Source organism: Malus sylvestris, chromosome 3 (assembly GCF_916048215.2).
Source record: "Malus sylvestris chromosome 3, drMalSylv7.2, whole genome shotgun sequence".
Taxonomy (NCBI): Eukaryota; Viridiplantae; Streptophyta; class Magnoliopsida; order Rosales; family Rosaceae; genus Malus; species Malus sylvestris.
The window spans coordinates 4,139,750-4,156,035 of record NC_062262.1 but is presented as its reverse complement, the minus strand read 5'-3'; the positions used below and the strand labels follow the sequence as shown (position 1 = coordinate 4,156,035).

Here is a 16,286-nt window from a genome sequence, read left to right as displayed (position 1 = left end):
CAAGCAAGTACATCAGTCTTATAAATACAGATGCAATGGCAACGGAAAGAGCCCCCTCCAATTCAACACATAAATTGCCCTGCGCAAACTCTCGCTTTACGCGAAACCTCTTAACAACCTTGAGATTTTTATTTTCTTTTTCGTCGACATATCTTCAGTTTGGATAAACAGTACTGTGAAGACAACCGGCGAACATCTTCAGTTTGGATAAACAACATTGTTGCCGTAGAATCAGCCGACCGTGAAGCACCTTCAGTTTGGATAAACAGCACTGCGACGAGGCCGACTGGTTATCTATCCAAGTATCGGTCGAGAAGGATTTTCAAATCCTTATTGGCAGAGGTTATCTCACAAGCCTTCTTGGCGTAGTGAGGTGTTACGAATCACTAGATTCGACGCATTGAACGTCGAGTTATTTTATGATTGGATACTCATAAGTTGGATTTAGAGTTCGGCATTCTGACGACTGAACCACATTTACGATTAAGACGTACATCTACTTTGAATACTTGTGTCCATATAGTCTGGTGTCGATTCGGCGTGCTTATATTCTTACGAATATAATCACCGTGACCGAATTTGGTGCCGACGATTTGTGAACTTCGCAAAACTAGCAGCCTTGTCTTTAGGCTCTAGAACCCGAAGGCCGAGACGTGTTCCTTCCTCGGCCGCAGGCGCGAGGTCGAGAAGTCAACAGTGCATACGACGCAACATCAACATATTTTACTCCTCGGCCGAGCTCGACCGACGAGTTGGCACGCCCGCATACAACCGAAAGACGTAGTTAGCTCATTAGTTACTCGGTCTGCGCGCCACGTAGGCTTGGTAGTTTTTAGGGTCAACAATATTATACTATTATATATATATATTATATTATTTACTAATCCAGTCGGATTCGGTTATGGATACGGTTTGGGACCTCTATAACCATATCCAAAACCATAACCGAATAATATAAACGGTTTTTCCTCATATCTAGAATATACCCAAACTTCCATACCCAAATCCGTTTCATTCGGACGGTTATCCACGTTTATCGGATTTAACGGTTATAATTGCCATCCCTATATAAACATATGATAAAAGTAGTATTTTTTATTTTTTGTAATCTTCGTCAAGATCATATGGGTCTTAGGCATCTTAGTAGGCTGCCCATCTAAACTTCTGTGACCATCTTTTACTCATGTTCGCCATCAAGCCAATAACATTGCTCATCGCCTCGCGCGCTGCCCTTCTTCTTGGAATTAAAATTTTTTCTTTTTCTTCTAAGGCAACGATATTAGTTCATAGATAGAAAGTTCAGTACAAAAAGGAAAGTCAAAAGCCGTAAAAGTACCTAAGGCTACAACCTAAAAAAGAAGCTAAAATTCAGACATTACAATCAGATATAAGAATATTAGAGATAATGTTCGGAAGTTCCTCGAACCATGAACAATTGGCCAAGCTAGAAAGAGCATATCTAGCTATGCGGTGAGCAGCTTCGTTATTCTGGCAACGGGTATGGGCAGCAGTAGCTCCAATGATTGTAGACAACAATGCCTTGGAAATTGGAATCTTCCACAATGTTACCGATCAAGGAACCATTGGGAAGACCACTGCGTAATGTCGAGACAATCTGGAGCGCATCACTCTCAATAATGATATCATGATGACCACTATGAATCTCCAATAATAACCCCTTCCAAACCCATTTAGTTAGACTTATGGGGTAGTTATGTGTCGTCAACATATAACAGAAATTTTGACAGATTTGTGATGGAATGACCACATTGATCTACGATACCCATTTTCATAGACCATCTTGATAGGTGGATCAATTTCAGAAAACATTTGTGATAAAAACCCTAAATGATACAAAGATAAATATGAGTTGAAATTTATAGATTGGGCTTATAGCTTGCATTATTGTTGGAATGAATGTTGGAACCCGGGTGTATGACTTTTGTAGCATAAATGGCGGCATGTCTAAATAATTAAGAGAGCTGTTATTCCCACCCCAATGTTTTATCTTCCCACCTACTTTTTAATGACTTTTTTAATTACAAATTTGTCCATTTGTAAAATGACTAATAAGAACTTTAGTTACCCTCTTTTGCATTACTGTTTTTCTTTAGACTATTTGTCTTTCTTAAACCCTAACTCATCATTCTATTTAATCCTTATTATTTAGACACTGATCTGAGTCATAACGCTCCTATCCTATGCCATCAGCGTGTTCATGGGACCTATGGAGATTCCTTCACAATCTCCCGAAACTATTACGCTTCAAGATGTTTTCTTTAATTTGTATCAGGTATTTGGAAAAAATTATTATATGATATAAAACTTTTTCCCATTTAAAGCTGTTTCCATCAATCACCTAGCATAACCCCAGGGGTTATAGGTTGAGAAATGGTTTACTTGAGTAAACTCCTCCATTTTCAAACACGACCAAACATGTACATTAGGCTAAATATTGGAAGACTCCGGTTTTTTTTTTTTTTGGTGGCTTTTAGAAGAGAATAATATTATTTGTTTATATTTTTTTTTAAGAGACGAGTTTATAATTATATAATTATATATATATTAAGGGTTATTTTAGTAATAATAGTGGGTGGGGAAATAACATTTTAATTTTTTAACTTTTTATAGTGGGTGTAAATATAACGTGGGTGGGAAAATAAGACAACGGGGTGGGTCTAGCAGCTCTCATAATTAATTTTCCCTTTTGCATACGACCACTCTACAAATGAATGGTACGATTATTGTTTGACTTTTGTCTTGGATGAATAGTAACCATGAATGCTTGATCTTAATTATTTAAGAGTGATACTATACTTATCACATAATGGTACAAATATGTGGTAAAAGTATCATATTTTTATTTTTTAATCTTCATCAAGATCATATGAGTCTTGGGCATCTCGGTAGTATGCCCATCTTAACTTGTGTGGTGGAGAATTGCCTTTTAAATTGGAGAGGCTGAGCTACCGGGAATGGAGTATCGACTTGTTCCATAATTCTGTCATGCTTGAAATTATCCCACCATTTCACTTTGATTTATAAGATATTGAGGAGGCTTAGCAATCGACATCTATTTATAAGATATTTTGTTGTGTGAAGGGCTGCATCCCAAAAGGATGTGGGTAAAGGAGTCCGTTTTGTTCTAGGTGATGAGGGCAAGTAAAACTGTGATGAATTCTAAGATGAGCCAAAAAATTTCTAAAATTGGTATTAATATACTCCCCGCACCATCAGTCAGAAATGATTTGATTTGTGTGCTAAGCATATTTTCAACCAATTTCTTAAAGGAAACAAAAGACACATCGGATTTTGTGGATTCTGACTATTGATTTACATGCGAGACAAAAAAAAAATCAAACGGTAGGCGGATCTAGACAACAGTATCCTTGTTGAAGCAACCAAGGTATAAAATATCGATGATATTGGAAATATTGGTAGTTCAAAAACACGGAAATTTCGATGGAAATATCTGGATATTATCGATATCGATAAAAATTGAATAAAAACCACGGAAATTGTAAGAAAAACTTGGGAAATTTTTATTGAAACTTTGCAGGATGTTTATTTAGTCAATTATCTATTAGTTTATCACAAAAAATTTGAAGGAAATGCATTGCATGATAGATATAACTGATTTAAGTTGATTATATAGCGAGCTGACAAACATTGTGAGTGTAGAAAATATGTAGTAATTAATGAAATAAGTTTAAACACACCATAATCATTTATATATAATGAATTAGTACAATATTTTACACTTTATACATTGCATGGTAAGATACATGAGTGACTTAGCAATGTCTAAAATATCGATGATATCGGAAATATTGGTAGTCCAAAAACACGGAAATTTCGATGGAAATATCGGGATATTATGAATATTTTAGACCATGGAAGCAACCAATGGCGAAAACTAAAAAAATCCATGATTTCCTGGCAGAACCCCATTTCGTTTTTTGCCAAAAAAATCATGATGCAAGGCCCTAAAGTAAGGGTTTCACCTTTGATAGGATTTTCCAAAACGGGGTTGTGGGAATCGTGGTGCTGCTAGGTGAAGTGATTTGATTTGTGTCCTAAACATAATTTGAACCAATTTCTTAAAGGAAACAAAAGTGTTAAACACATTTGATTTGTGTGCTATACATATTAACGCTCAAGCTTGAATTAACTCGACTCAATAATTATGATTGACGTTTCATGTTGATTATATAGAGTTACCAGTGATGACACAGAAGAGAGATCTCTAACTCCAAAATAATTCAAAATGTAGAACAAGACTCAATCAACTGAGAGTAGCCAAAGGTTGTGAAGGCGTTGTAGATAGAGAAGGATTGTGCTGTTGATTTGTCCGCTGGAGAGTTCGAACTGAAGTCGAACTGTTCAGTGACGGAGAAGCGCGGGAAGGGCGAAATACAAACTGATCTGACGTGAATTTATCACTTGGCTTACCAAGACTATATATTAATTCAATTTATTCAAAGTTCATAAATCTATGCCGTCGGCTTCATCACAATGGTGGAATGCTTCAGGATGTGCAGGCTGAACTGCTCACATTTCTCCAAGGTGTCGAGCTTGGACTGTCCCGGCGGAGGTAAGCTCGAAGTTCTGAACTAAACGTCCAATTGTAATGCATAGGATTGGCAGGGCCAGGATAATACCGGGACAGCTTCTCCTCCCAACACCAAACGGGAGATACCTGAAGTCGTTCCCGTTAACCTCCACCTTCGACTCCTCCTCCAAAAACCTCTCGGGCCTAAACTCCTCCGGCTTCTTCCAAATGGCAGGGTTGTTCGCCAACCACCAAGCATTCACCAAAATCTTGCTCTCCGCCGGGATGTCAAACCCACTGAGCTTGGCGTCCTTAAGGTTCATGTGAGAAAGGAGTGGAATTGTCATGCGAAGGCGGAGAGTCTCCTTGATCACGGCTTGCAGGTAGGGAAGTTTCTGAATGTCGGGCTCTGTGATTTGTACTCCGCGGCCGAGGACCGTATCGAGTTCTTCCCTCAACTTCTTCTGGCTTTCGGGGTGGTTCACTAGCTCGGCGATCCCCCACTCGATAGACGACAAAGTGGTATCAATAGCTGCTCAACAGCGAAACGTGACATTAGCGACCAAAAATTAAACAACCTTAATTGAATATGCACAAAGCTCATTTCAAACATTTTTAAATATCAGGTGAAATTAAATTTACCATTTCGGTCATCAAATAGTGTTTAAACTGACTCAATGTTTTATAATGTTGGCATAAGAGTTATGCCAAAATTATTAGTTAACGGATAATCTATAGAAAATCACACTTTTGATAATCTTCTCAGCATTTATCTTTTACAGTCTCATTTGAGTCGTCGCACTTCAAATTGCAAACACACTAGTGTATAAGTGTATAAGACTAAAATGTCAAACGATAAACCTTAATAATTGTCATGGCACTAACACAAAGCGAAATCATCTTTTTAGATAAATTTGTAGACAACCTATTGTCACGATTGATAATTAGATTCCTATTTTTAAATAAAATGGGCAAGAATTCTCTCCTTTTTTTCCCTTCTCTTACATCTTATCCTATTTGAACGTCCAAGATTTCATTTTCATCTTTATTGAGAGAGTAGAGAGAACGAAGAAAAAAAAACTATAACTTGTGGGGGAGGGTTGAGGAAAAAAAAGAAGGAAAGAGAATCATTAACTGTAAAAAATATAATTCCGTCATTTTTTTATAAAATTAAAAATAATTAAATATGATCTAGATTTTTAGTTAAAACAGTCATTGAAATTGACATAACTCTTCAATTTTGTTAATAAGATTTAAAATCAATAGAAATAGTTGTCCATCATCAATCATTTTGATCATTCTATGAAAAATTCTCGTTAAATTGAAGGAACTGCAATTTCAACGAGAGGTTGATCTTAAAAAAAATACTTCAATTCAATGAAGATTTCTAACATAAAGACTAAATGATTGACTGTGGACAATTTTAAAGATCATGATCAATTTTAAATCTCAGAGATAGAAATAAAGAATTATCAATCCGAAGAACATTTTGAATAAAAAGCCAACTCATAAATAAAATGAATGAACTTACTTCCTCTCGTCAATGAAATAGTTCTTAAACAGTTGAATCCTCTTCTCCTTCACTTCCTTGCAGATTTTCAAATACCCTCTTAAAAAGGGCCTTAATAACGAGATAAAATAGCCGTAGTTGAACTCAAGATCCCTTGAGCTTCATGAACAGGGGATCCTCCTCGCTCTCGAATCGTCGATTGAACAGGATTCTGTATATGTTGTTGTACATCATCAGCTGCAGTCGCCTCCGGAGCACCATTCCACTGGTCGCCGCCTCAGGGTGCTTTTTCACATCCTGGACAACCATAGCCGCCTCCGATTCCCATCCGTAGCGGTACTGCTGGACAACCCTGTTGGTGAAGAAGGGGACGGTCATGATCCGCCGTATTTTCCGCTAGTGCTGGCCTTAGACGCAGAACACCATGTCATGACCTTTACCGTTGAAGATATCAACGACTACGTTTCGGCTCCTCGAACCGAATTCGACTGCCTTGGTGTGGAGAACCTCCTAGGCGAGCTCCGCGACGACACGATGACACGACGAGGTTGCGCTGCCCCATGCGGAGGAGGAAGCAGTCGCCGAATTTCTTGGCGAGGTCGGTGAGATTACGGTGGTTGAGGTCGTCGCCGACCTGGAGCCAGTTTCTGAAAACAGGTACGGGTATGGGACCCGGCAGAAGTTTGAATTTCTTGCCGCAGAGTTTTGAAATGGCGATAGCGACGAACACCGCGACGAAGAGACCCAGAATGGTCTTTTCCATGAGGAAATGGTCCATTTTTGTGGGTGCGTTGGTGTGGTGAGTAATTTGGTGCTTGCACAGAGCGGAATGCTGAGAATAGTGGTGGGAGAATGAAGTGGTTTATTGGTGGTTTAGGGTTTCGTGGACGTTAGGTGGGTTAGAGTCTAATTGTATCATTGAGTTTGCAGAGTACTCAACTAGAAGATATGATTTGGAATTTACAGACTGGGGCTTTTAACTTGCATTATTGCAGGAATGACTTTTTTCTTTAGCATACGATGGCACTGACAATGAATGGTTTTGTCTGATTACGGTTTGACTTTTGTCTTAGGTGAATAGTGACAGTGAATGATTGATCTTAATTTTTTTAAAGTGACATTTACTACACATTTATACTATTGTTTGAACTGTCTTTCTAATAAAGGTAAATCATCAACAAATGTGAGTCTCATTTTATTAGAGAGATAGTCTAATGGTAGTATAAACATATGATAAAAGTAGTAATTTTTATTTTAGGTAAATTACACTTTACCACCTTAGGTTTGAGGTCTATTCCAACCTTATACAACATCTTTAAAAAAAATTATTTGCATACCTTACCTACTATTCTATTTCAATGTAGTACATTCTCCCTCTACTCCCTCTTCACCTCCCCTACCTTCGTCCCCTCCCTTCACCACCAAAACCGCAATGACAACGGCGTTGGGCGAGGGGGTTGGTCATCGCCTCTTCCATTCTCGTACAGAGCAACAAGGGAAGCTTGGTCATCAGGCTCGAGTGCTCCACGTTGCTCAAGGCAGTGAGAGATATGGAAGTGGATTGGAGCCTCATCGCAATGGGGGTTCGTGGGTTGGGTCGAAAAATTTGGAGAAGCTAGTCCGAGCTATTTTCTGCGATTGACACGTATACACAACTTAAAACAAGCTTCGATCTAAAACACATCCCAAGGGTTTTTAGAAGCTTACCAACGTCATAAAATCATGAAACACGTCGAAGAATACGATGAATAGTGTCGACCAAGAGGGAGATAAGGGTTTGGGGGTTTCTTTCTTCGTTTTTGAAAACACAGGGGTGATGATGGTGGTGTTTAAGTTGTTGTGTGAGTTTCAAAGAAGAGATGGAGAGTTGACAGAGAGAGGGAGGGCTCGGGTGAGAGGGAATAGATAGGGAGAAGAAAGAAGGTGAGAAATAGAGGAGAGAGAGTGTGTGTGTGTGTTATAAAATAATGAAATAGGATAGAAAATATCCCAAAAGAAAGGGGGAATCCGGGTAGGGGGAGGAGATAAGGGTACAAGAATTCCATGTGGGTCCTGTGGTTCGCAATCTAAGAACATATAGGACGAAACATGAAAAATATCCAAAAAACATTTGACGTTTCGAAATGTAAAATCTTCGTTATAACTCCAAATTCGAATCCGTTCGCGCCTACGTGTTCATGGCGATGAGTACGATAAGAATAAATAAATTAAACTAGAAACACGCGTTCCGACGAGAAGGTCAACATAAGTCAAACTGAGGGTAAAATGGTAATTTCATAAGTCCGTTAATATGAAAATACAAAAAAATTGAGAAGAGGTTTCACAAACATAAACTGCAACGATCGCAAATCTGAAATGTGACTTCTTAATGAACAGGCATGGGCATATTTTGTTGTTCACATAACCCTGACTTGTCAAATATTCACTCAAACGGGTATACCACGTTCGCCCGGATTTTTTCAATCCGTAGAGTGATCTCCTTAATCTAATCGAGAAAGTGTTATGTGGTCTAGAACTATTTGAACCAGTCAATGGAAGTCATTCTGGAAATTTCATGTAGATTTTCGTATCTAGATCCCCATAGAGATACGCGGTTACCACGTCCATAAGCTGCATATTCAGTTTTTCAGAAACTACCAAACTGATAAGGTAGCGAAATGTTATGATGTCCATTACGGGGGAATACATCTACTCGTAATAAATCCCAGGGCGTTGAGAGAAGCCTTGCGTTACGAGGCGTGTTTTATATCGCATTATTTCATTCTTCTCATTACGCTTCTTCACGAAAACCCACTTGTAGCCCATAGGCTTAACATGTGGTAGAGTATGAGCTACATGCCTAAACACCTTACATTTCGCAGGAGAATCGAGTTCGACCTGGATTGCTTGTTCCCAGTTTGACCAATCTGTTATGCGTCAATATTCATAAACGGAACGTGGTTCAATATCATCTCTAAGCATAATGTTAGATGCAACGGTATACGCAAATGCATTATTGACAATCATCTCATTTTGATTCTAAACCTCATCTAATACTGCATAATAGACTGAAATTTCACGATTCTCAAGAGACCGGTATGTCTCGTCTAAGACATCAACGTAATCTAGAATAACCTCATGCGTTGGAACAGATGAGTAAGCAATGGTCAGATTCAGACTAGGGTCACTAGTTTATGTCATTCTCCTCTTATGGATTTATGAATTCTTTAAACCAGATGTCTTCCATGCTTCAGGGTAAGAGCAGATGATTGGCTAACCGCCAATGTACCTTGCCGTGTGGAAGATGTTGCCGCCCCACACTCGGGGACGATTCGGCCTTCCACGGTAATGTTACGGCGTACGTTAAGTATGTCTATCCTTGCAGGTGCGTTTGCAACTGGTATATGTGATCTCATCACCTTTGCTAGATTAGTAAAAGCATCTGACATGATTTGAGTAATGCTCTGTAGATCTAGAATGCGTCGCACTTCAGTTTCAAACTGAGGTGTGCGGGGATCTAAATGAGACATAGTGGGAGTAATCCACGATAGTTCGTGGCGTTCAACAGAAACGTTAGTGAACTTATCTCCCCCTAACGACGAGAAGACTGTCACGCCCCGATCCCAACATACGTCCAGGATCGACAAGTGACGTCACCAAATATCTGTATATCTAATGTACCCAGCCTCTGGGATATGTACAAAGCATAACTCAATATTCGAATTGCGTTGCAATTTTCGTATTTTTTATGGTTGCATCTAACCTCCTCGTTAGACTGCCTACGTACCCTAAACAGGGATCAAGCCATTCGTAGTTCATCTTTTCACTACACTCGAATATTCATCACATAAACTGCCATATTTCAACATAATGCACAATTCAGAGCATGCAACATCTCAAGGAACAATCGACGAGGCGCAATAATAATCTATAGCCATATTGGTCAACAGTATATCATAATCATAACAATTACATCCAACAACATCCAATAATCACACCAAATAATAACCTATACAACACACTGACATGCAGGGCTAGAGCGACACAGTTCAGCCGAAGCTTACATCTCTAAAGCTGAAATCAAATCCAAAGAACCAAGTCACCAAAAGGATTTCGGACCACTCAACGGAATCAAACTCAGGATACGATTCCGGACCATCACTCAACGGAATCGGGGAGTACCATGCATATAGAACCACCCAATGGAATACAAGCTGGATATGATTCCGGACCATCACTCAACGGAATCTCAGAATATAAGAGATTACGGACCATCACTTAACAGAATCCGAGCTAGGGTACGATTACGGACCATCACTCAACGGAATCGTAGAATCGAAGGGATTCTGGACCATCACTCAACGGAATCCGAACCAGGATACGATTCCGGACCATCACTCAACGGAATCAAATGGAAGACCAATGGATACAACAACGGCTTGAAGAAACAATATAAGAACCAAGTACTTAATTTAGAAAGGTTGAATGACACAAAAAGTGAAATAAGGAAACAAGATATGAAACAAGTGTAAGTAACAAACCCTATGACAATAGGTTAACGGTCCACTACTAGCCCTCACATTTCATCACATCAATCCAATCATACAATACAAACCATATTTCCAAAGCACAAGTCAAATCATACTTAATGAAAATAGATCGATGGCCAGAAATAAAAATAATACTTCAATAGAATTCACATTCAATAAACATAGGTCTATGGTATGTATATATATATATAATTCACATTTCAATATAATTTCATTTATAACCCATATCATATTCACATATGGTATTAATATAAGAAATCAAGGTAATAGCTATATCACATATATTCAAGTCACTCTCAAACCAATGTGGTCCCACTAGGCTTCACTTAGTATCCCGTGGTACTAGATTCCTAAGCATTGCTCTTAGTCACTAGTACACGGATCCTTCAACATGGCCAATTCCATCTTCACAAATATAAGACATTACTAAACGCATGACATGAACTTTAATTCTAGTCAAAGTACTTGGAATTACTAATTTAACAGCACCTAATTCAAATGCCATTTTGGTTGATCTATAATAACTTCATCATTGCCAATACGTTTGAATGGAAATCATTCTAGACCATAAGTGATTTATGTGTTTCAATAGGTATAAATGCACCGATACATTAAGTCATTGAGCTTATAATTGTATAAGAAAATGGTTCTTTGAAACCCAACACATAACCATATAAAGTGGTTTAGTCACAAACTCAATATGCATAAGTAAATTAGAATTAAAACTGAGAGAAGAACAAATATTGCAAAAGCATAAACCTCTTCTCCACAAAAGCTGCAGATAAGCAGTTTCAGTCAACTAAGATCAAACCTGATTTTGAGCACCCATAACTATACCGATTGATGCAAACTTATACGGGTTTCGAAGCTTGTTTTGTGTACTTAAGAAGCATAAAAGATTTGTAGATAACGGAATTCTAAGTTGAAAGTTATGCAAGTTACAAAATAGAGTCTCAAAACTGGAAACCCAGTATTTGCTGCTATTTGGCAGTTTCGGGACTCCAATTTGAATATGATTTTGACATATCAATACTCAATGGAATTACGTGAAATTAAATGGCTTTAGATCACGAACATGTCTAGTTTTAAACCACGTACTATACGCTCAAAAGGAATTCATAAAGACATAGAACACAAGAGCCAAAGTAGGTCACTTGAAACATAGTTTTTCTGCAACTTAGAACCTATACTCTTATGGTTCATTTACATTTCCAGAATGCCTCCACACAATTCAAAATTCATGTTTATAACCTCGATTTCAATTATAATTAATCAGACAGAAAAATGCATCGAGATTCAAGTCTTTAAATTGGTAGCTTCATCAGTAAATTCCCGAGCAAAAAAAATGACATAATTTCCTAGCAAGAACATTAAGATTTAAGAGAGATTAGATTACAAGTAACTTGGAAATTGGTATTATTATTGTTATTTCCAGTTGAAAGACTTCATGGGTTCGATGAGATTGATGAGGTTGGCGTAACCTTTGATGAGTTCTTCGATCTTACTTTCTGAGATTCCGTCTTTGAACTTTGCCAGCAGTACATGCTTCACCAATCCCTTTGCTTCCTCCATCTCTCTCTCTCCCCTTTTCCTGATTCATAGTTTCAGGGCCATGGGATCCCTTGTAATCCCCCCCTTTTATTTTTCTTTTATCTTCCCTTTTCCAGAAGCCTCCTTTTTTTTTCCTCTCTTTTGATTGGATGTTGCCTAATCTTTTCCACACTCTAATTGGTCCCTTTCCCCTTCTAATTAATCGGTCCCTTAACCCAAATATGTGTTTGGGCCTTTTACCCACAAGTGGAAGTTAAATAATTCCTACTATCTATAGTTTCACAACTTCAAACGCCCGTAACTATACCGTTATAATTCGGACTCGCAAACGGCTTTCGCCTATGCGCTCGTGGCTTCGAGACCTATTTGAAAACGTTACCTGTGACCTCAAAAGGTCAACAAATTTAAAGACTAATTATTAAAGTTCAAACCCAAAACTATTTGATTTAATTCCCAAAATTAACAGAATTAAAATTAACTAATAAAAATAATGTAATCGTGAAATACGGATTTAAATAACGAGATACGTAATGAATAGTGAAATTCCAGGGTCGGGATTTCACAAAGACTGTCTCATCAAAGTGACAATCCGTAAAACGTTCAGTAAAGAGATCTCATGTCAAGGGCTCTAAGTAGCATATAATGGATGGCGAATCATAACCGACATAGATTCCTATTTTTCTCTAAGGACCAATTTTGGTAAGTAGTGGTTGCGTTATTGGCACATAGATTGCGCACCCAAACACACGTAAATGCGAGCCGTCAGGCTCGTATCCAGTAACCAACTGTAACAGTGAATGAGGTTGGGTATCGGTAGGCCTCAAGCTCGTATCCAGTAACCAACTGTGTGGACAATAACCAGCCATGTGACTATCGTGTCGATGCATCAACCAACACCATGAAATATCTAAATGGTTCGCATGTTGGTTAGATAGGTCCACAAATATCCCTTTGAATCCTCTGAAGAAAACTTTGGGGAGTCGTGAATAATCTTTGTAATTGAGGGTTAAATGTTCAACTTCCCCAGGGAACATGCTTTGCAAAACTGATGGGTGGGATAAGTTGTTAAGTGATGCTCATGTGATACTTTGAGGACACGGCTCATCATATCTCATATGGGGTATCCCATTCGATTATGCCAAAGCAGTAGAGTTTTCTGGAACCCAGCCATAGAGTCGGCCACATGATGTGGCTCGATGGCTCGAATGGTTGTTATGTACAACTCACTTGGAAAACGTTACAACTTCTCGTGAATACGCTTCTGGCCATATTCATAAGAAGTGATACAAAGAAATTCAGAACCATTCTCTTCAGTGGTTTCAACATGATATTGATTAGTTCGAATATCTCTAAAACTCAGCAACGTTCTTCCAGAATTGGGAGAATAGAGTGCCCCCTTAATGGTTAATTCAGTACTTTCCATATCCTTCTATCAGGTTGGATGGACTTGAGAGGGTTGTCTGAGGTGCATTTTTAAGTACGAAGTTAGTAAAATAGTGTTTCTCACGCAAGATGGGGTGCGTGGTTGCACTATCAGCCAGATAACTAACTTCTCCATTAGTCATACCTAGAAATAAATTAATTGAATCAGTCACATGCATAAATATAATTCCATTCATTCAATTAATCAATTCAAGAAAATAATATCCAGAAAAAAATTATCCATAATTCAAAACAAACCAAACCAAACAAATAATTCCAAAAACTTAGAAAAATTGTCCAAAAAAATTAAACCATAAACCTAGAAAAATAGGGGGGTTTGGCCACTCTTAGTGGGTTCGACCACTATGGGTGTAAAACGCCCTAACATGTCTTAGAAAAATAAAACTTTATTCTTCCATGGGAACAGATGCCTCCTGAAAAATCTGAAACCTCCATGTTTGCAGTAGCATCTTCAGGATGTACGACCTCCACAAAGTTAGTCTCAGGCCGGGAATGACACTGGGCAATAGCCTCAGAGGTAGCTCGGCATATGCGTGACCAATGATCCTTTGATCCACAGCGGTACCACATGTCTAATTCAGTAAAAGCCGATTGAACGGTAACTTTTCCCTTGTTCTTGAAGTTTGGGGTCTTAGGGGCAAAGGGTTGGCGCTTTTGGGTCAAGTTTCCTCCTTTGGGTAGGCCTCTGTTCGGTGGACCTTGCCGCCCCTTTCCATGGCCACGACGGGATCTCTGTCGGTTGTGGCTACTAGAAACTGTTGCGTGCGCTTCAGGCGCAGCGTACGAACCAGGAGGTCGAGCTTGATGATTCTTCATAAAAAATTGGTTATGCTTTTCAGCGAGAAGTAAAACAGGGATCAAATCCGAAAATTTGGTAAACTTATGTGCCTTATATTGTTACTGTAGGACAATATGGGTGGCATTGAAAATCTATTAGGTCTTCTCCAGGAGATCTTGTTCGGTTAAGTCCTCGTTACAGAACTTAAGCAGTGATCGGATTCTACAAATTTCAAAGTTGTATTCATTCACAGACTTAAAGTCTTGGAAGTGTAGATGATGTCAGTTATGTTTTGCTTCAGGCAAGTAGATGACTTTCTGGTGATCAAAGCAATCGACCAGAGCGAGCCAAAGGGTACGCAGATCCTCCTCTGCGAGGTATTCGGTCTGCAGTGCATCATGGATATGTCTTCGGATGAAGATCATAGCAGTATCTTTTTCAGCTTCATCGACAGGTTCATCGTCAATTGGTTCCTCGATGGTAGCTCTAAGACTCTTTACAGTAAGATGGAGCTTCACGTCTTGAACCAACTTCAAGTAGTTTTCCAGATACTTCCAGAGTGGTGAAATCAAGCTTGTTCAAGTTTGACATATCCCTAAAATAGAGGGTACAACAAAACGTGGTTAGTCATATGGAAAGCCATATACATATATCTTAGAACATGCGGGTTCTATAGACATGTATTGGTTTAATTTAAGCATGAAAGCTACGGGTTTCATGCGGTAAGTGTTGAAAGAAAACTTCGGATTTCAAAGGCATTAAATTCGAAACTACATGTTCGATTTAGTTATGAACGTCCGGTTCATATATAGGGGTACCTGCAAGAATACATAATACAATATACAGTAAAGTGTAGTGAATGTATGGATTTCTTCAAAAACCCAAGTGTGAATGTGTCGGGAGTACGAAAGATAGTCAACAATTCAAAGAAACGAAATAATTTATTCAATCGTTAATAGCCAAAAAGTGAGCTTCAGGCCAATAATTTTGGATTAATTGTCAGATTAGTGGACTGCTGGTCACTTTAATTAATTCAATAGATTGAGACCATTCGGGGTAGAAGCAAAACTTATTATAACATTCGGGTTAAAATTATTTAGAATGCCAAAAATTAGCAATGGGTTCGAAAAACCATAGCCCATACACGGTAGGCATGGGTACCGTTAGTAAGGCAAGGCCCTATTGGGTTTATTGGGCTCGAGTGGCTGTTAGGAATAGCCTAATGTGTGGCAACATGCCACGGGCAGTGTGATTGGGATAGGCCCAGCAACAAAGATGTTGGCGTTTTGGGCCAAAACTGGAGCAAGTTTACAGGCCCAGCACGGGGTGGCCTTGGATGCAAGTGCTCACAAAGCCCAACAAAGCTGGCTTCGATTTTTGGGCCGAGAGAACAAGCCCAACCAAATGGGCTGGCTGTTTGGTTGCGGGCCGAGGCTAAAACAAAGCCCAACAAGCATAAAAGCTTGATGGCAAATCAAGCCAAGCTGCAGGGTTTCGACCCAGCAAGGCTGCATGTCTACTAGTGGGCATGGGTCTTCAGAACTGTGTGAAACTCAACTCAGGGCGAAGCCTGGTTGTCGCGTGCAGAGGCAGCAAGCCCAAAAGGCTGTTGCGAGCGATTTGTCCTAGAATGGTCTACGCAGCTGGGCTTCAGGCCAGCAACGGGGCACGGCGCAGATGCCGCGGCTCGGCCGCAAAAAAGAATCCCAGTTTTTTCTTTTTTCTTTTTTGAATTCTAGGGTTAGAAACCCTAATTGCTTCTAAATTAATTTCAATTCTTTGACTCACAATTCCACATAGAATATATGCATAATGCATGAACAATTATATATATTGACAAAATATATGAACATATATACGATATATAAAATTGGAAGGAAAACATAAATATATGGGGTTCAAGCATCATGGAGAATGTTTTTA

At 38.9% G+C, this 16,286-nt stretch overlaps 1 long non-coding RNA gene and 1 pseudogene across 1 annotated transcript; both read right to left on the bottom strand.

The window, feature by feature from the left end:
* Positions 1 to 6,079: 6,079 nt before the first annotated feature.
* On the bottom strand, positions 6,080 to 6,840 carry LOC126615441 (trans-cinnamate 4-monooxygenase-like; annotated as a pseudogene).
* Positions 6,841 to 7,233: 393 nt separating this feature from the next.
* Positions 7,234 to 7,991, bottom strand: LOC126614671 (uncharacterized). Its single transcript, XR_007620478.1, has 2 exons — positions 7,770 to 7,991; positions 7,234 to 7,694 (listed from the first exon to the last, which is right to left on the bottom strand). It is a non-coding gene; the product is annotated as an uncharacterized LOC126614671 (long non-coding RNA).
* Between the last annotated feature and the right edge of the window lie 8,295 nt (positions 7,992 to 16,286).